Raw genomic sequence first — 20,509 nt, forward strand, 5'->3', positions numbered from 1 at the left:
ATGCACTCAGCTGAATGAATGAACGCACATACACACAGTGATCAATATGTTAAATAACAAAACAGCTTGGAAAGCGTGCTAAGTCGCGTAAGTCAATGCCATTTACCCAAAACCCTATTGACCGAACCGGTTTATTGATCAGTAAATACATGGTGAAAAAAACCTGCTCTGATTGATCGCTTTTCCAATTTTAATTAGTATTTAAGTCATGCAATGATCCTTGAAGGATATTTCCTTGGCCCACATGTTAAAGCTTTTTGTAACTGGTAACTAATTATGCTTATTAAAGCTGAAGCTGTTTTCGTTTATAAGACAGCAAAATAAACCATCGATTGAGTCTCATAGGAGCTACCATGCCTGCCTGCTCAGACACGATCCATGCTCCGCCGCGCTCTTTTGGAAATGTAAACAAGGTCTTTGCCTCATGAAATCTAAATACACACCTCACATATTGTTATTCTTTATTACCACCCACAAACTAACAGTGACCTTTCTTACGATGTACCACATTTCATGTTATTGGACTCGTTTATGTAATGACCCCAAGTTCAAGATGATTCATTAAACATATTACACATATTTACGGGAAGAGAAAAAGGTTAATTTAGCAAATCACACAACACAGCTTGTCATTAACCTATAATATAGTATAATATTGTTTAAATCATACACCAGAATGATATTAAAATAGTCATTTCATCAACATCTCAACCTTTGATGCCTCGGTTTTGCTGTTTGCTCAACGAAATATGATGAATAACAGATTTCGCTGTTTCCCTGTTTCCTATTGTTCTTGTGTTTCAGTGTGGACTGACGTCTACAAATACAACCTGAAAATGTGTATCCTCCAATATAAACTCACCCGCGTGATTATTAGCAAGTGAAGTAGTATAAAGAGCGAGATGGTCCACACAGGCCAGTTGGGATGGGATGTGTACGGGTCAAACAAACACAGGACTTTTTCCCAGGAGGCCGCTGTTCTTTCAGTGCTTGTTCGGCCATTTAAACAATAGGTGTACTTCAAAACGTGCTCGTCTGACAGTGTCAATGCGTTTGGGCCTTAAAGGTTGACATTTTGTTGTTACTCACGTAAATTGTTACTCGGTGAGATTATACATGCAAGTGTGTGTGTGCGTGTCCTGCCCTCTGGAGCTATTGCTGTAAACCTTCTTTATGCACTTATTAGAATCTTTTACTGTCGTCTCTTATTATTATAAAAACGGTGTCCTGGAGGCAAGGGAATACAAGCTTAATCATTTGACATCTAGACAAATTAGTTCATTTTTGATTGCATTTCTCCAGAGTACCTCAGAGGCAAATAGTTTGTATTCAGTCAACTCCAGATGTGTTTAATTATATGCAAATCAGCTTCGTCAAGTACGGGAGATATGAGGAGAATTGAATTTTGTCGTATTCTATCGGTTGCATGTGAGGCATTAAAACCAAGTGTTTTGTGTATTTCACTTGGGAAGTCTCCTTTGGGTATTATCATATTGGCAAAAGAAAGGAGGACACATTCTTATAGATAGACATGTGGAGGCACATTTGGGTCACAGCCCTCTACAGACGAGCACTGCATTAGATAGATGCATGAAAGAAATGGACATTAATATCTGAATCACATCATTTAAATAATCTGCCACAATGTCCGCTTGATCTGACGATAATCAAGCTCTGTCCACAATCACTGGTTTGTTGTTTCTTTACTGCTGAGTCAACACTACAACTTACTGAATAGAGTGTATCTTTGATGCACTGTGTGTATCCTTGCCAGTGAGTTAGAATTGCAGCAAAGGAGCTTCACAAAATGACCCTTTGACTCACACATGTCCCTTGTGTCAGAAACCGCATTTGTCTTCTCACGCGCAAAGCCGAGTAAATCCAAACTTAGCTTAAGCATGCACTTTGCTCAAGAGTTGTGTTCAAGTGTGCCGAGAGAGCAGAAATCCACCTCAAGGGGCAAACGCACAAATCGCACCCATTCTACCTACTCCTGTTATTTTGTCCATTCATGTTTTTCCAACACATGGGGGTTACTCTGTCTCAGTGTACAAATCAGTACAGCTGCCCCCAGTTCCTCCAAGTCGCAGAACGCTTTGAATGCTTCCCATTGGAAAAATGTGGATGTGAGCCCTTTTCCCTTGGAGATTCTTCTAATCCTCCAGGTCCTCTGTGCACGATGGGAGTTTGCCAGTTTCTATGTTGTGTGGAGTTTAATTTAAAGTCAACTGGTGCATCGCTTTCTCTGTGGCTGTTTCTGACATGAAGCTAAAGATACCACAAAATATGTTAATATCTAAACAAAGTGGTCGATGAGACTCCCGTGAGAATGGGAGGCGGTCAATGGGGATGAGATAGTTAGAGATGGACGGTTGTTTTATTGAAGGATGATCCTGGATAGAGGCAGGAGTAAAAAAAAGCCTTGTCAATAATGCGTTTTGCATTACATGTATTTTAGGTTTTTAGTTTCATTTTAATTGATTTTGGTGACATATTAAAACTCCAAATTGCTTCAGATTGTTACATTTGGTGTTATTCTCCTGATTATGTGTTCATGATGTATTTGTTTCCGTGGTCATGTACACTCACCCTTGTGGTGGTAGCCCACAGCCATTTACAGCCTGTGAGCTCCTTCCTTGGAAAGCTTCCGGTGCATTCTTGTCATGGCAGCATTAGCCACTAAGCTACTGGAAAAATATATTTGTTCAGCTGCACACACACACACACACAAGCGGCCTCAAATGGGAATTTAGGGAGGACTGGCCATTTTGGAAATGACAGCCACCCTTAATCACACACACAGTTAGCAATTCAATGAGCAATGCTGGCTGTCCTTCTCTGAGTCAGAGGAGAAAAGCAAACTATCTGCAGTAAAAGGTGCATCACATGATGAGTGAAAACAAAAGATGGCGGCTGCTAGTGAAGAAAGTGTGTCTGCTGAGGTTTGGACGCAGCTTGTTCTGTTCTCTCTCTCTCTCTGTCTCATTTCACATTTATGAGAATCTGTTTTAGCTGCAGAAGTGGTTATTACACAGCATCTATGTTGGAGGAAGCAGTGACTCAGTAGGACGAGGACCCTCTCTCATTCCCTCTAAGTCTTACTCCTTCTCTTGACTTGTCAAACTTGTTTATTCATGATGCATTGAAAGAAACCGATGGTCTCCTCTCCTCTTACTTACTATTCTACTATGTCCCTTCATCTCAAGCTAACTCGATCCATGACACATGGAGCTCTGGACTGATAGCAAGTGTCGGTGAATATGCATCTTTTTGAGCAGCATATCTCACTACGAGGGCACGCTGAATCTTAAGCAGCAACACAAAATAACTAACGGAAAATAAGCTCCACTCCACATTTCAGGATTTATCGGAAAACTGAATTATTCATTCCAATTTGTTCCCATTTTGTCTATAACATTGCTGAGGGGCCACACACACCTGCAGCGTCTTGACACATGTCAACTTGTCAGGATGTGCAACTACGCTACTGTATTTCTCAGCATTGCATGTCAACTCTTCAGAACAGCAGCAATTCTACCACATTCGCTCCCCCGATCGCCTGATCTGGCTTATTTACCTTGATTGCTTCTTCAGTCTGTGTGTGACGCGTTCTGTGTGTGCGCTACAACCGACCAGGTCTTCCTTTAACACAATGTTGGCGGTTCAACCCGAGGTTGCTTTCGATGGGCAGGCCGCTGCCTTGCGTGCCACCAGCGTATGAATGTGTGTCTGAATTGTTCAATGAGGGTCAAATGTAGCAGTTGTTGTAATAAGTTAGAAAGGTGCTTTATAAATGCGGTCCATTCATCATTTAGTGATTGATATTTAGCAGCAGTATAATAAGTCAATGATCAAAAGTTCTGTGAGAATATTTTCGTCGGCATGGAGTCTCGCTGTGAGGTTGAAGATGTAGATTTAAAATAAGATATTACCTGTTTTCTCCTCACAGAAGGAAAGGAATTTAAAAAAAAATAATCCAACTTTTCGAAGCAGAGTCGTATAATAGAAGCAAATCTGCTTTACTGCAAGTACAAAATGACACATAATCATAAAGAAGTTCCATGGAATAAAGTACACCTAATGTCCACTTCTAAAAAAGTGGGCCAGTTTAGTCGGAACATGTATTCAACTTATCCAATAGTATATCAACACAAGTGCACTTATCCAGAGAAATACACGTAATGTTGTATACTTGAGGTATATGTTAACGGTTATTGCCCCAAATTGGACATCTGCTGGAGAAATAGATCAAAGGAAAGACGAGTATAGGAGTGAGTAGTGAGAGCGGCTCCTTCACACCTGTCATCCCATCGTAAGTGGGGAATTACAAACAGCATAGATACAAATATTTACATCGTACACGTCCAACCGTCTGGAAACAAGATTGTAAATGTAGAGTATCAATATATGAAGTCAAATACCGGCAACTCCTACTCATTCACGTGATTAACATTTCTCTCGCTCTTTGTTTCCCTGCAACAGACACACGCTTTCCCCTTCATTGTCTCTAATTAGACACGGATGAGTTCCATTTGTCCTGTCTTTGCTTGTCTCTTTTCTTCTCTCACACACACACATACACACACACACACACACACACACACACACGCGCGCATATAAACAGCACTTTGCATGCTATATGAGGAACCAAGCTTAAACATTCATGTATAGTGAAGTTACTTTCTTTTCTTTTCAATGGTATTTGATGAGATCTCTGGCACCAGAGTAGTCTGCTATTTAGAGAGATAGTCTTTCAAGATCTGTCCAAAGTGTATCAGAAGTTGTTTTTTTGACTTTAGCAGAGAGAGTGTCAAAACCTTTGAGTGAAGTATTGACGTCCAAAAACTCTCCACCAGACCTTTTGCCTGTGTGTTAATAAGGATAAAGTGTCAGCATCTCAAACTTTCCTTCATTTTCAAAAATAAAGGCTCTTTAGCTGACTACTTGGAAATATTGATGAACTCCGGAGTCCTCCATATAATATTACTCCTATGCGGATGCACATGTCAAAATATTTGAGAGCGTATTTGTTATTCTGGTGCGCTTTCCTCATTCGACACTGAAAATTTGACCAGAAAACCAGAATCCTCATCATATCTTATGTTTTTATTGTTTAAAATGAAAAAAAAGAAGAAAAGATTTCTTCTAATTCCATTGCAGCATTATCAAGTGCAACTATGCAATTGTCCACCTCCAGTCTCTCTCTGTCCATCTTTATCAACAAATGTGTTTCTTTCTAGCTCTCCCTGTGTCTCTGTCAGTTATACACACACACACACACACACACACACACACACACACACACACACACACACGCACACACGCGCAGCTCATGGATGTTATTCATTGTGGCCTGTAGTTTAGGATTCATTCCCTTGTCTCTCTTTAAACATTAATGATTTCCCTTTGATGGAGTGGTGTTTGGCTTTATTTTAGCTCACCTTTAACTATTCATAACTGTGTTACATAATGGCAATTATGCATCAGCACAGGAGCTAGCACAGATAAGAGCCCCGCAGACTTAGTCCTAAGAAGGTACAGCCGAGCATGAAATCCATTCACTGTCAAATTTAATTATGCGCATTCTTTACTCCAAAAAAAAAAAAAGACGTCTGCTCCACTGAGCATGCAATGGAGCTGGGATAATAGTTTCATTTTAAAATAACAGGGCTTTTTTACATATTTAGATTGATGACATTTGTGAGAAAATCCTTCCAATGCAATTAACAAGGAAAAAAAAGGTGCTGGAAGCAGTCGAAAAATGTAGTTGGCCTTAAGTTGATATTCTACTTTTTAGGTGTCAATCATTACTTCATGCATCACGTGGAAATGTGTCCTCGAGAACACCTCTAGCCAGAGACAGTGAGGGAGACGGCGGTCTGTGCAGTGTAATTGTCCAGGTTTAAAATAGCTATTTGAAAAGGCCCTTATTTATTAGCACATGATATGATTAGATAAGGCCTGACGTATAGCTTACATGGCTCGCCTCAGGTCTGATGCAGACACATGGTCATTGTAACAGACAGTGGTTGTTTGTGTGCGTGCGTGTGTGTGTAAATATGTGTGTCTTATTAGGTGTGAAAGACATGGCCCTTAACATCCTTCTCTTTGATAGGTTTGGATTCAGTGCTTTGATTTGCAACGGAGCAACTTCTAAAAATAGCATGGAGAGAGAGAGAGAGAGAGAGACACAGAGAGAGAGAGAGAGACACAGAGAGAGAGAGAGAGACACAGAGAGAGAGACACTGGGGAGGATGAAGGACACTGACTGCTTTGGTTTCCAGAGAGTTAGTTGCATTTGATCTTTTCATAACCATCACTCTCTCTACATTTTTAATACATCACATTTTTACAATTCCTCCTTTCACTCTCACACCTCTGTCTCTCCCTGATTCCATCTGTCTTCATTTCCCGTCCTTCACCAAATCCCTATTTACCCCCCCCCCCCCCCTCCACACTCTCTCTCTCTTTTGCTCCTTTGCGCACACGTCGACACGCGCGTTATTACCGAGCTCGGGGAGAAGCCGGGTCTGCAGCAAACAAAGCCCGAGAAACAGAAAACAAGAGGAGGAGAAATTGGAGCACCGACCGCGTCCTGAAAAACGGACAGAAAAACAAAAACAAAAAAAGATCACATATGGTCACATTGGATCAGCAGCCTGCCTCTATTCGCACACGTGCTTTGTCAGTGTGTGTGGATGAACTGTGCCATTCTTTGCCGTACTCTGGGAAAACAAACCAATGACAGCACGCTTAAACACTCAGCACACTTCGCGTCCAGATGCCCGTGTCTAAGGTAATGTATTGTTATCTTTTGGTCTGGTATGAAGGTCAACCTGAGAGCTCTTTCTGGAGACTTCAGGTGGCGTCTCTATAGTTGAGATGATTGTGTTTGTCTGTGTGTGTACATGCGTTTTACTATAGATATGGTGCAAGTATCTGAGTGTGTGAATTGACCGTGTTTGGATTGTGTGTGTGTAAGCAGCACTATTTCACAACTGTTGTGCAAATGCCGTCCTAGGTGAAAGTCACATTTACATAACCAGAAATGTTCACGCTGCACAGCAGTGGTTTCTTTTGAGACGTGTTGGAAGTTTTAGTCTCTGTTTTCTTGGTTCCAATGAGCATGGACATTTTCTTTCTCTTTTCTATACTACATATTATATAGCACCAGTCAAATTTTATGCAGAATTCAGACAGAAGTTTGGGATAAATTTGGCAAATTTCTCTGGTTTGATACGTTCTTCAGTGAATTGGGGCTCGTGTAGCTCCATAGGCAGGGAATTAAAAACACCTGAGAACATCTGGAGTGTCTATTCATGCATACATATGTATAGTTGGAGATGCTCTACAACTGTTAGTGTTGACTCAGTATCAGTGTAATCGCTGCAAAGACTTTTGAGTTCATGTCTTTTTTTTCTTTTTAGTAATTAGAATAAATGTTGCCTGCTGTATATGACACCATCTTGTGTTGGACAATTACCTCTTGAAGGGTATTGTCAGTGGTGGATAGTCGTCGACCCGTGTACAGAGACAGCAGCTGTGTGTGTCTCCTGCCTTTCATTGTCAAATGTTCATTGTCACACTGTGGAGAGAAAAAAACAAAACATTTCGCCATAGCAGCATTGAGAGGCTCTTGAGATAACGGAGTGAGAGAAAGGTTAAGGAATAGCGAGAGAGCAAGAGTGCCAGAGAGAGAGAGAGAGAGAGAGAGTACCATGTTGTTCAATTAATCACTCCGGTATACATTTCTTTATCTACGAAACACATTAGACTGGTTTCCATTTAAGTAAAGTGCTAATTTTAACAACATTTCAAGACAATACTATCACGCAAATATCAGGATCACTCCAGTCAGACTTCAAACAGTTCAAAACTATGTAAAAAAACATGATGGAAATATGGCATTTCTGTTTGTTTCATTTGTTAATTTAAGGAATGTCGCTGTCTCCTTAACGCTCCCTGCAGATCTGATGTTTGTCTGCCTCTATTTTTAGTCTCTTCAGTGGAGCCTCAGTGGAAGTTCAAGTCAAATGTTTCATGATTGTCCCGATTTATTTGCTGTTTCCGTCGCACTTTGTCGCATATTGATTTTATCGATATACTACCACCTCAGCCAAGCGTAAAAAACATTTGAATGTTTTTTTTTGCAGTGTTTCTGCTCAGATGGGCCCATCTGAGCAGAAACATCCATAGTAGCCCATCTGCTTTATAGGTTATTTTCCTCTGGAAATGTAAATGTCAAGAATATTGTGGCTGGCTATGACTCAACCATATCTATATATTGTCATACAATACATATCTATATTGTCCTAGACCAATTCTGATTGTTTAAAGGACAATCTTCCCAAATAAATGACAAAAAAAAACATAACATGACAAAAATAGGAGAGAAAAAAGTCAGCTGAGCTGTAAATACGTTATGCCACTGTCAGCTGTGATGACAAAAATGAATATGCTGCTTGCCGTTATGAATCAAAGTTTTGTGTCACTGCATCCCAGGGAACGTTAGCTAGCCAAGTGACAAAACACTTGGGCCAGCTTGCGTGTTGCAGCACACGCGGCTCTATTCATACAACAATTGAGGGTTTGCGTTGTTCCGGCGTTCTACGATTGCGCATTTCCCGTTCCACACTCCATTCCAGTTGTTGGCAATGCACCGCAACGTTGTTTGCCAGGAGTTCAACACCATGTTGCTCTCTTTGTATTCCTTTTAAAGACAAATTATTTAAATTTGAGTAACGGTGTGCTAGGTGAGCTATAGGGCACCGCTTCGTCTAAAATTGTTGAGGCATAAAGGCCCACTAGATGGCGCTCTGACAACAACAATAGAAAACCTAGACAACAACAATGGGGAAAAAATGCTAGTAATTAAATTGTAAAGTAAATTGATTCTTTGGTCAATAAAAGTATCATATAATAATGATGGCAGGAGGGGAAATATTAGTGTTCTGAAACTGTAAAGCTGCAGTGAGTGGCGTTATTTGTTTTTATTTAGGACATCATTGGTAAAAAGATACAAGCCTCGTTATGCGCTTTACAGAAAACTTCCTGGATTACCCGACACACGCTCCGAAGCCTCGGCACAGCACTAATGTATGTGTGCGGTAGGTCTTTATCTAGTGTTACGAACTTCTGACTTACAGACATGTTCTCAATCTTATCTTTTTAAAGTCCAATGCACTCACTCGGAAAACAAGCGAGTGTCAGACTCAGAGTTGTTTGAAAATTTTGAATTTAAGAAGAACTGAATTTAGAAATGTGGCTGCAAAACCAGGAAGTTTAGGGACATTCTCCAAATGAACAGTTGGTAACAAACATTTTACAGCATATGCCTTCGACACACAGATGAGTTCTTTGTGTTAAGGCCGGTAATTAACAGACATTATATATAAATAATTCCTTCCTTTTAAGATGGTATGTTTTTATATATGTGGTATGGTTTCCTGCTTCATATGTTTTTACTCTATGACTTCACAGCTGCATTGTGTGTGGCAGAGACCTGCATGTGAGTTTAAACTTAATACACGCGTTTGTGTGTGTTTACAATGGATATGTGGTCATTGTGTGCTTTGTGCATCCTGTGGGACCTTGCTGCACTGCCTTAATGTCTTGAGGGAGGTTGTCCAGGCACAAATGGACACAGATGTCAGACAATATTTACAGACACACACACACACACACACATCTGCAATCACGGAGACCAGTCATTATGTTCGGTGGACATACGCAGCACGCTCATGTTCTTCTCTCTGAGAGCTCGCTGCTCATTTGTCTCTTATCATTATCGCTATCTCCTCCCTCTCTCTCCTTTCCTCTCCCGCTTTCCTTCCCACTTGTTTGTGCAGCATGGGAGTCTACCTCCTTCTTAGCTCTTGGGCTCTCTCTCTCTCTCTCTCTCTCTCTCTCTCTCTCTCTCTCTCTCTCTCTCTCTCTCTCTCTCTCTCTCTCTCTCTCTCTCTCTCTCTCTCTCTCTCTCTCTGTCTCTCTCTCTCTTCCCCTCTCTGTGCACACTTCAGTTGGCCTAGCCCACACTGACAGCGTCACACACACCAGCCCGGCCATCCAGCCACAAACACTCACACAACAGTTTGACAGAGGAAGTAGGCCACTTAATGGGGATGTGTGGAGTGCCTGTATCTGCCTTTAGTGGATTGTAAACCTGGAACTGCTTCCTCTTGCCAGGTAGGGTTTACGTACCGTCACTTTATTTCTCATCTGTAGAGCGCATCTCATTTTGCGGAGCGCCTTCGTGCTAATTGATTTGATGGTGCTTTTCTCTGTCTTTGGGGACGACATTTTTGTTGTTGTTGTTGTAATAACTAAAAACTAATGTGGTTAGTGTGAGTTGCTGATATTGTGCTGCTGGAGGGCAGGGAGTGGTTTAGTCATACGGAGAGAAAAACAAGACAGAGAGATGGAAGGAAAGATAGGAAAAAGCAATAAAAGCTTATTTATCACAAGGCATCTCTACGACACGCTTATATGAGGAGTTGGGTGTCTGCCTTTGTTTTATTCTCTCTCTATCACTCCATGCACTTATTTCGCTCCCTCACATATAGCTTTAATAGCTTTCTTTAATATAATTACCCCTGTTATATCGCCCCCCTCATAGTAATCAAGAGTTGTAGACAGTATTTCCCAAACAACAGATTGTTTACCACCCCCCGTTTGGCGATTTTATTTTATTTCGATTTCGTTTCTTCTCTGGCTGTGTGCCGGTGACATCATTCAGCCCTCCACATGGCTGGGGTGAAAAACAGGGAGACTGAGAGAGAGGAGCATATAGGGAGATTGCCGTTAAAACACACTCAGAGCCAAGCTGAATGTGATCGAGGGAGCAAACAGAGGAGAACAACAGGAAGCACACTGGGGAAAATTGCTTTTTTCTCTTCCTCATGAGTGGAATTGAAGGTTTTTACTCTTCTTAGAAGGAGAGAGAGAGAATTAGATGCAGGGGTGTGTAATTGATGGTACTGCCTGTTCATACATACACGGGGAGATGATCAATAATGCCGAGTTTAGGAAAATATTACTTGTGTTTGAATGAATGTGGTGTAAAGATGTATGACGTTTAAGAAGTTTATTTTTTAAGTGAGGTATAAAGGTAGAGCATTTTCCTTCTCTCCTCTGTCATCAACCTCGATCTTGCCCCTGTCCTTGATCAATAGTTGACAATGTCCATGACCCACACACACACACACACACACACACACACACACACACACACACACACACACACAAGACTGACTGTGATTTATCAGCTGGTGTTACACCGCTAGCCCCAGCTTGAACAAATTAGATGTTTGTTATTTGTTATAACCTTTGAAAAAACAATGTCACACACATCACAACCTCCTGTGACAAACATGCACACGCACAAAAGACACAAAGGAAACAAAAGATAGACGCATCTTCTCTCTCCACCCTCTTACTCACACAAACACGCGTCTCTCTTTGCTCCCTCTCTAAAGGCCTTTTCCAGTGTTTTTCAGTGGTCACATTGTCTTCAGCTGCCTGGCATCACAGGGCACGTTACGTAAATGACATTTTCTCTCTGAACCCTCAGCTTCTATCAATAATGCCTTTGCATCGTTGGATGTGACACACACACACACACCCAAAAAACCCCAACCCCATCCCATTTCTCCCCTATCCCTGCTGTGATGGCCTGTGCCTGGTTCCTGTGAGAGAATGAGTCTTGATTCTTCCAGAGGTTTTGTAGGAGCGGCAGTGCTCCATGTTACTCTTTAAATGAGCGAGATTGACACTTAAAACTGAAACACTCACACGTACAGTACAGGAAAACTACGTCATCAGCTCTCAGTTTGAGCTGAAATATAAATGGGAATTTCATGCGAATAAACCGCAGCTGATATCTTCGAGGTTTAAGTCTGCTGCCAAGTCAAAGCTATTCTGCTTCGATTAGTGTTGCTGACACACTGAATATCCCTGCTACCCTGCAGCACCGGTATATGAATAGCAGGATTATTATGCACATATGAGTGGATGCACTTTAATTTTACGATGATCATTTTGCCAGTTTTGCTTTTTACTTTACTTGGTGGCTGAAAGCATTTGTATTACTCTCTTAAGCAATGGTCTTTTGCATCTTTCATGATTCAGTTAAAAAGATTCAGCCCACTTTTATGTCCGCTGTGGTCACCTGACATCTTGTCCTCTTGTTTTTCTTTTGATCTGCAGACCCCACTTGTTCCCTCACTTCCTTTTCCATTTTGGGGTTTTCCCCTCGGCCTGATCACAATGGAGGGGTCTGACAGATAAATGACTATTACCCGCCACATCGCTCGTCTTTCAGTGAAATCGAGGGCAAAAGAGGCCGGTGCATCGCGGTGCATGTAATGAGGTCATTCAGGGATTGATCATCTAGATGGTCTGGTCACTTAATGAGTTATTGGTATTACACAAAGCAATAATGGCTCTTAAATCTTCAGACTGCAGATTGTCCTGGAAAGTGCATGTCAAAACATGCTTAATATATATTTAGTTGGCGTGGACATGCACGCATAGATACACACACACACAAGCCTATAGCTTGCCTTCCCGTCAGTCGTGCTCACTCTTTTTTTTTTCACAGAAGCAGCAAAGATCAGGATGATTCAAATATCAGATACGAGCTTACATATGCACCTCTTCCAAATTAGATAGGACACCGTGTGTCTTTTGTGATATATGACCTGTGATTGCAGCGAGGTAGAAAATGATCCTTGTGTACGTGTGTAGGTGAGTTTATATAATAACCTGTGACGTGGGATGGAGCAAATTATTTCACTTATAGGCAAATACAGTGAGACTTCACAAGTACTAGAAAACAACTTTGGTATCGCTGTTGAGGGAGATAACAAGCAGCATCGCACCCCCAAGGAGGCTTATTGTCTCAGAAACACAGACACACGTCCACACTTGTGTCACACTGATGTTTTGTTTTTTTGGATAAATATTCAGATTCTTTTGTTCCTTGGACTGTTACGGCCCAGGAAGAGCCCAAGATCCTTGTTGTTATTGAATCCTTTGACCTTCTTTATCCTTCTCCTGCTCTTTATTTTGTTCCTCTCATTCCCTCTTTCTAACATTTGGAGCTCCTCTTCTGATAAAACTGTTTCATCTACTTGAAGCGTAAATAGTGTGACTTTCACTTCCTGAAATAATAATTTGAGGAATATAGATGCCAGTGTTGGAAAGTTAATTAAGTATTTGTGCTAATATACATACTGGACCTTTCATTTATCTGACAGCTATAGTTCCTCTGCAAAATAAGATAGTATCCTACATATATGATGTCTACTTGCTTGTTAGACATATATAATAATGGTCCAATAATGTAATATAGCATAATATAACTATTCCTAGTGAGTACTTTTATTTTTTATCGTGTATTGCTGCTTTTATTTTTAGTAAAGGATCCGAGTTCTGCAAAGGTAAAGATGTTGTCAATGCAAGGTACCTGAATTCACATATTCTTTCTTAAATCTACCATTCATTGCAATACATAATTAATAGGGAGGCAGGTTAAATGCATAAAATAAATCTAAACTAGAAGGGCCTGGCGCTCTGCAAACACAATTGGCAGGGTTGGTGGATGGGAAGCTGTTGAGGGATCGTACCCTTGTTGCTAAGATCGAGGGAAGACCTCCATTCCATGCAAGCTGAATTGGTCATTACAAATTGGGTGAAAAGGGAAAGCATGCAGACAAAACCCCAGAGTTAAAACACAAATCTCAACTTTGGAAAATGACAAATCAGCATGCTACATATGCTGTAGATATAAATAGTGTAAGTAAAATGACAACAAGGGTTACAGTGTCCAGTTGGATTGACTTTGTTCCTCTTTCTTGTCATCACTCGTTTCCTTTTATGTTTTCCCTTCGGGCTCTGTAAGCATGCAGTCTGATCTAGTCTTCGCTGACCTTACATGTTCTTTGGAGAAATCAATATGTCAGTGAGTAAAGAAAACAAAAGAACAGGGTAAACAAGAGTAATGCAGACTGATTGGTCGGAGTTAATTCCCTCAGACATCCTTCCAGCCAAATTGCTGTCGCACACGTCCACCGCTGAAGAGAGGGGATGCGGAGGGAGCGGTGAAGAGGAAGACAAAGAGAGACCATGTTCTTTTAAAACAGCATTGATAATTGAGTTGAGCTGGATTCATTGAGTTTGGAAGTGGACTTGGCAAGTGTAACGGTGGAACCATTTAACCATATGTATTACACTAAGAGAAGCAAAGGGAAGACTTTAATCAATCAATCAATAACCAATCTTTAATGTAATGCCTTACTTAAAATAAACCAGGACACAGGAAATTAAAGAGAAAAGGAGGAAAAGGAAGGAAAAGAGATGAAGATGAAAGATGGCACTCTGAAAATGAGATGCTGGAGGGGCTGGACAGGAGCTACGATGACAGCGTTCACAGGTATACATCTCTTGCTTTTGGAGAACGCACGGCACAGCTGCTCCCCTGGAATGGGTCTCCCGTTGCCTCAGTAACCGCGGGACAGAGTTCACGTTATTGCTCCCGGGTGACTGTCCACAAGTCTGTGTTTCCCTGCAGCTTCATCCTTATGAGGATATGTTGACCTTCAGAATGACAGTATTTCTTTTTGGGGGGGGGGCAAATGAAGGTCCTTGTTGTCAGTCTTCATTTCGTCAGTGAGATTTTTTTGTTGTAAATATGACTTCAGGGTATCGACTGATCAGATCACACCTGGTTTCTTTCATGTTTCTTTCCCATCCTGGTGACACAGTTACACCAAATAGGAGTCATTTGGCTGGTGTCACTGGCAGGTTTAACTTGTGTGGTATTCTTTATATCTGGATGTAGTTTCTGAGCTCTGTTTTTGTTTGTGCACAATTATATGTCACAGAAGGCAGGAAATAAGGTCAAGGGAAGCTTCCTTCTAGGTCCACTTTAAAAATATTCCTATTTTGAGACTCCCAAAACTGAAAAGTATTTAACATCTGTTACTTGTGGCATAGCATTTCTCTGTGTTCAAAAGAGTCTGTCTGCACCTAAGCATTGATGTTATATAGTTGTTTTTTTTTAACTAAGCTTTAACACCCCCAAATTATCCTTTTGTTTGACTTTTTCCTGATTTTTGTCTTTTTTAAATCTTTGAACCCATCTGAAGCACAAATGTTAACCTGCTGGCGGCGCTAGCTTCAAAGTCAGGGAACCGCTTAAGTGATTCGTCATGAGTACGATTCATCCTCTAAGGATAATGAATGTTGTTAAATAAATTGGGCATTTTGCATTTGTTTGACAGAGACAGTAGACATCTGACAGAAAAGTGCACCTTTCTTGGCACTATGTTTATAAAGTATATTATAAAATGACGTAAAGGGACTTGCAACATGTAGCGGAAGAATTGTCACCAGCCACTACGGCCGCCTTCTGTCCTTAAACATAATTAACTGGCATTATCTCTAACGTGATGACGCATTGGTCAACAAGGCATTAAATCACATCTTCTCAGTCAGCTGAGTTGCTTTTTGACTCTTGACCTCGATGACAAACTCACACACTTCCAAGAATATGTTTGGAAACTCATGTTCACACAATTTGTTTAATTATTCTCGGTAGTTTGTGTTAATGTGTCTGTTTTGAAATGTTTCCTGGGCCGGGTTAGTGGTATGTGTGTCAGGTGATCATTTGCTAGTTAGATGGATTTCAGGTTCAAGTTCTAATCCAGACTAAAATCAACACAGTTTTAACTGAGAAAAGTGAAGGACAGATGGCAAAAGAAACGCAATCTATATGTGAATGCGTTAATTTACAGGCTTTTGATGTCACTGGTAAAATAAATCCTGTTTGGTCTCCTACATGCGCACCTCAATTAACGGCGCAGTCTAATAGCATTCTAACAGCACCATAAGTTACATTTATACAACCACAGTAACACAACATCTGCATATATTATCTTATATCACATATTCACATCATATATTCACTGAAATGAAAGAAATGAAATGAAAAAAAGAAATGAAAGCAAGACTTCTTACCCCTTTCAATTATTCATGCCATTTTTAAAAAATGTACTCCCAAGTCCGTTTTACACCGCTGGGGTTGCAGCTGAAAGAATAAGGCTAGAATTGTCATGCAAGCCGTCATTTCCCCAAGGGGCATTGTTAATCTAGCCTAGTCTATTCTGTGATACATCGAAGCAACACATGAACTTAACGGAACACAAAGATGTAATTATAGTCAGAACTACTCGTGCCTTAGTTGGGGTAGTGATATTATAAGCCTGTTAATTTAAACATTCACACAGTTCAACGGCAGCTGTCCTTCCTTGCAACTGTGTTGATTATGTGTTTGACTTCTTCACATTTTGAGAATAATTTAGTTTGCACTGTGTTAGTTGAATATGCTGCTCTGGTGCCAGTAGACGTACGCACTCGTAACCAGATTAGGAAACGCTGGTTGCCTTACCAAGTTGATAACAACCATCGAAGGACAGGTTAGGGGGGGATTGTGTTTGTTAATTAGCTAAGCCAAAAGACAAAAAGATATCCTGGGTATGTTGAACTCATTTTGTAGTGCTGTCCATGGTCCACTGACATCAAAAACAAACAGAAGATGGACATTTTCCAAGATCTCCTTTGCTGTTTTATTTCTTTCTCTCTGCCGTCGTCCACTAACTCATCTAATTTCCATGTCGTTGCCATTCACTGACTCCCCTCCTCCCTTCTGCTTGTCTTATTCACTTTGTCTCCTCCATCTATTCAATCTCTTACCCTGCATCCCACTCTCCCTTTTAGCGCTCGGTTTGTTTCCTTGCTTAATTGAGGCAATGCAAGAGATTGTATTGTCTTGAATCATTGATGACTGAGCCGTATTTGAGTACAAGAGTGTATTTTTTGTGTGTGTTGCACTAGCATGTAAACATGCATATAAACCTAAGGACATTACCCATTAGCGTGTGTCTATTCATTCATCTTTTGAAGCAGGCATAAAGAGTGTTGGCAATGTGGTAAATGTAATAATGGGGAAAATGTCTTGAAGATGAAGTTTGATGATATGCCTGTTGTTTTCATATCTTCAGATTAAACATGAGCACAGGCCTGAAAGACAGGGGGTTCATTTAAAGCTGCTTGATTTGTGCGTTTGTGTTACTGTGTGTATGTGTCGACTGTAGAGAGTGTGAGAAGGGACAAGTGTATCTGACAGGACAGGTGGCTCCATTGTGTCTCAGGCCATGAATTCAACCGTCAGGCGTTTGTGTATGTAAGACAGGGAAAGAGGGATGGAGTTCAGCGGAGTTGAGAAAAAGAAAGAGGAAACACTGTCTGTGTACACCTCACATTTAAATGTATGATGGATAGAACTGTTGTCATGATTTTTCAAAGCGTTCATACTATCACAGGCCTCATAAAATGTCATTTTTCTGATCACTTTGACTTGGATATCAATGGACAAAGAAAGAAGGAGAAAAGGAAGGGCAGAAAAGGGATAAAAGAGTCTTTACTTCCACTTTCCTCCATGGGTGCTTCAATAAAAGCGCCTTTCATTATAAAACTACCCCTCATACACCCAGTGCATCAGTAAGAAGCCCTGATGTCTTGGTTGTAACAGTGAACCATTTAGATTGGATCACAGGAAGGTTAAGAGGTAGTTGGAAGAGAAAATGAGAGGTCCGGGTCACCTCGGGGCAGTTGTATATCTCCATGAACATCAGAACAAGTCAAGTTTATATTTATATTTATATTTATAGTCCTGAGTCAACGCTCTTGTCTCAAAAGACTTCACTGAAGCCACATTGGAAAAATGGTAAATGGAACCAACACCACCAAAACAAGCACACAAGCAAAAGGTCTGAATAACCCCGGGTTGGGCTTCTCAAAGACAAACAGTTTAGTAGAGAGCAAAGGGTGCCAATGTGTGAACCACTAAAAGTCAAACATAAACAAAATGCACACGAAAAAAAAACATGTGACTGTTGGCGTAACATCTGAGTCTGGTGCAAGTCATCCCAGGTAAAGGTTTGCAAGGGACTGTTTGGGCTGATGGGTCAATATAGTGGTATGTTTTTAATTGCCAGATTTGCAGATAGTTTCATTGAGTGATAGTGTGCATGCACAAAAGAAACGGGCTCAGAACAGAGCCTTGAGGCTCTCCACAGCCCATATTACAAGAAAATGAAGTGATGTCGTTGCAGGAGGTGTATACGTACTGTATATAGATGCACATATACGGTGTGACATTCCCTCTGCGCTTTGCTGTTGCCTAGCTGGGGCACACTTTGTGGGCAGATTTCCTCTCACCACACGTCTCTCGGTTGTGTTTTTTGGTTCCTCTCTCTAGTATTTGTCTGTTAGACTGGGAACGACAACGGAAGAAACACGGGTATTCTAAGAACTGAGCCGTGACATCCGGACTGAAGCTATTTGCAGAGTTCATGAATACAGGTCAAAGGTTTATAGAAAGGTTTAATCAAGACAACAGTATCTGGGAGGCTAATGAGAGCTGCATGACGACACAAACCGCTTGTGAAATTTCATGAGAGCCGTCGAAGAGGAGGCTGCATTATCTCCAATTAGAGCAGAGCGTCTTGTGACTGCAGCTTGTCATCATGGGTTAACTTGAGCAGCACAATGAGGTCCTTCACAAGACTCGCTGCAGACTTAAAGAAGATAGAATTGCCTTTGTTAACTGAGGACTTGTGATTTCATAAACCCACCCATGAATATTTTGGGTACAGCAGTTTATTTTCATGGTCTATATATAGGAGTTCACATTCATGTCAGATCTCCATGTTCAAATTCACTTTATAAACCTACTTCAAAGTGATAACACAACGTTCCCCTAACTTAATATCACTAATGCGGTTTGCTTCCCATTTCCTTAATGCTGCACGCTGAGTGAGCTTAAGGCTCCCTCTTTCTGTTCAGTTGAAATAATATAGTTAGCGTCACTTCTTTACTTCTCTCTTCTCTGTCCCTGTTTTGCTTCACAAAAATAAGATCAGTCCAACTTGATTTCATCCTTGACGTCTTCTTTACCTTTTGCCGTACCGTTGTTGGCAATTATTATCGATTCGTCTTTGGTTACCTTACACTACGATGTGTTGGATTCTGCATTAGAACGTGACGCCAGGGCTGCTGACCGAGTGTCAGTATGTGACGAGTCGGGGTGAGAACGCATTGGATCGAAACACATCAGCTTTAGCATCTGATCACGCTCTTTCTCTTCTTTAGCTAACACCGTTAATGTCACTTATTCTACTTGTCGTCTTTGGTTGAACTGAATGCCAAATGATTGTTTTATTTAAAAACATGTAAAACATGGGTCAGAATTTCAGCAGCAAAGCTTATCTTTTCTAACTTTGTGAGCTTCATGAGTTCAAAAGTGCATATTATTAAATTGACTCGGTTGTTTTTCACACAGGGAATTTCAAGATTTCTTTTGTTTCCGTTTCTCTTTTTTGTACTTTTTTCGTTTTTTGACCCCAAGCAACTTCCTGTGTTGAAACTCTAGCTTGGTTTGGTTTTCAACCCACCTTACCCCACTTGTGTTTTACCTGTTTGTTTGAACCAGTGCATCCTCTCAGTATTTATTCATGTTCTCCTTTGAGCCGTGTTTACTGGAGTACAGCCGACGCACTTTGAATATCTACAACATGGCTCCTTCGTCAGAAATACACAGGTGCCAAAATCACCAAGTTTATACATGACATCTATGTGAATGGGAAAAAAAAAAGTTTACTGCATAACTTTATAAAGTTTTGTGATCTTTAGTAAAATTTTGAAAATGCATTTCTTTGGGTTTGAACAATGTCGGCCCACTCAAACTGCATTATTAATGATCCACCCACTGAGGGCTCTGTGGGTTGCAATAGGTTAAAGCAGCATTTAAAACCAGTAGATTTTGGGAGGGAGGTAATGCTAAAAGCAGAGGGTGAGGACGGACAGTGTGCTGTGTGTGTGTGTGTGTGTGTGTGTGTGTGTGTGTGTGCACACGTGCACATTTGTGCGTGACAGGGATATTGTGTTTTTGGCCCTGGGAGGCGAGTGAGGGCAGTGGAGGGCTTGTGTGGTCATTTGGGCTGGATAGAAATGGTCAGTGTGTTGAAATGATAGTGTCAAGTATAGGTTTGAGATCCCAGAAGAGCTGCCTTAAAGTTAAAAGAATAAAGAACGGACTAAGAAGATCAGGCCTTTTAAAAGAGAGCTGATTTACTAGATAGCCCTCTATCGGATCTAACAATAGCAGGAGCATATCAGAGAATCAATAGATGGGTGAACAGATGGTTGGCTAAGACATTGTAGCAATAATCTCATCCATTTCTTCAAGAGTTTTGGTGTTTGTTTGACTGAATCAGTGCAACAAGCTCAAGTGTGGTATAGTAGCTACAGCAGCCCGTAACACATAATTGAACTCACTGGCACTGATACAACGTGGTGTCTAGCAGGTCAGTCTGTCGTCGGCCTTATGAGCAAAAATTAGCAACAGTTTGTTTTATATATCGTGTAGTGAAATACACCGCACTTTGCA

At 40.9% G+C, this 20,509-nt stretch overlaps 1 protein-coding gene across 2 annotated transcripts in view; it reads left to right on the plus strand.

Moving 5' to 3' along the window:
* Nucleotides 1-20,509, plus strand: part of rgs3a (regulator of G protein signaling 3a) — a gene marked incomplete at its 5' end in the record, with an annotated part of 120,015 nt that overhangs the window by 66,675 nt on the left and 32,831 nt on the right. The window lies entirely within an intron of this gene.

The sequence above is a fragment of the Pholis gunnellus genome (assembly GCF_910591455.1).
Source record: "Pholis gunnellus genome assembly, chromosome: 18".
Lineage (NCBI taxonomy): Eukaryota > Metazoa > Chordata > Actinopteri > Perciformes > Pholidae > Pholis > Pholis gunnellus.